The 951-nt window shown below is 38.8% G+C and overlaps 1 non-coding gene across 1 annotated transcript; it reads right to left on the reverse strand.

Annotated features, from left to right (window-relative positions):
• On the reverse strand, positions 1–107 carry LOC139903347 (small nucleolar RNA R71). The gene has a single exon (XR_011778172.1). It is a non-coding gene; the product is annotated as a small nucleolar RNA R71 (small nucleolar RNA).
• Between the last annotated feature and the right edge of the window lie 844 nt (positions 108–951).

Genomic DNA, 951 nt, shown 5'->3' on the forward strand with positions numbered 1-951 from the left:
AGACTCCAACAAGAAATTACCCAATTTTGTCAAAAGCCGATGGAAACCTTGTATGAAGCATGGAATCGATTTTCTAAAATGCTAAGAGGTTGTCCAAACCATGGTTTGGATACCTTCCAAAAAGTTCAAATCTTTTACAAGGGTTGTGATGTTGCAACCCGAATTTCCATTGATCAAGCGGTAGGAGGTTCACTCATGGACAAAACTTAGCAAGACGCTTATAAGATAATCGAAAAGCAAGCCGAATATTCTCATGAATGGCATCAAGAAAGACCCATGACCCGTCATGCTCAAGTCTCAAGCACTGGTGCTTATGAAGACATTGGTTCTCTTAGCGTGAAGATAGATGGTGTTGCTCAAAACATGATAAAGATCACCAAGAAAATCCATGGAATGAAGGTGGGGTGTGAATACTGTGGTGGTTTACATTTAGTAAAAGATTGTGATGCAGGTTTGACAATGGCTCAGAAAGAAGAAGTAGCTTTCATAAGCCAAAGGAATAATAACCAATTTCAAGGAAGAGCCCAATTTAATCGAAAATTCAATAACCCTTACAACCCTCAAGGTCAAAATTCCAATTTCCAACAAGGGTCAAGTAGTGGGTTCCAACAACAAACTCCGGTTTTTTATCAAAAACCCCAACATGAAGAGAAAAGTCAAATATGGAGAGTTTGTTGGAGAAGTTAATTGCATTGCAAACTCAACTTGTTACCAATATAAGCCAAACGAATGAGAAGAATGAGCAACAATTTAGAAACCAACATTCTTCCATTCAAGTATTGGAACAATAGATGAGTAATCTTGCTAAATTATTAAGCGAAAGAAAATCGGGGGAATTGCCAAGCAACACGCAATCTAATCCCCGAAACGAGCAAGCAAAATCTATCACCACCAGAAGTGGGGTAACCTATGATCCACCAAGAATGCCAGAAGTCTCTGACTTTCATGTTC

This window comes from Rutidosis leptorrhynchoides, chromosome 3 (genome assembly GCF_046630445.1).
Source record: "Rutidosis leptorrhynchoides isolate AG116_Rl617_1_P2 chromosome 3, CSIRO_AGI_Rlap_v1, whole genome shotgun sequence".
Classification (NCBI taxonomy): Eukaryota; Viridiplantae; Streptophyta; class Magnoliopsida; order Asterales; family Asteraceae; genus Rutidosis; species Rutidosis leptorrhynchoides.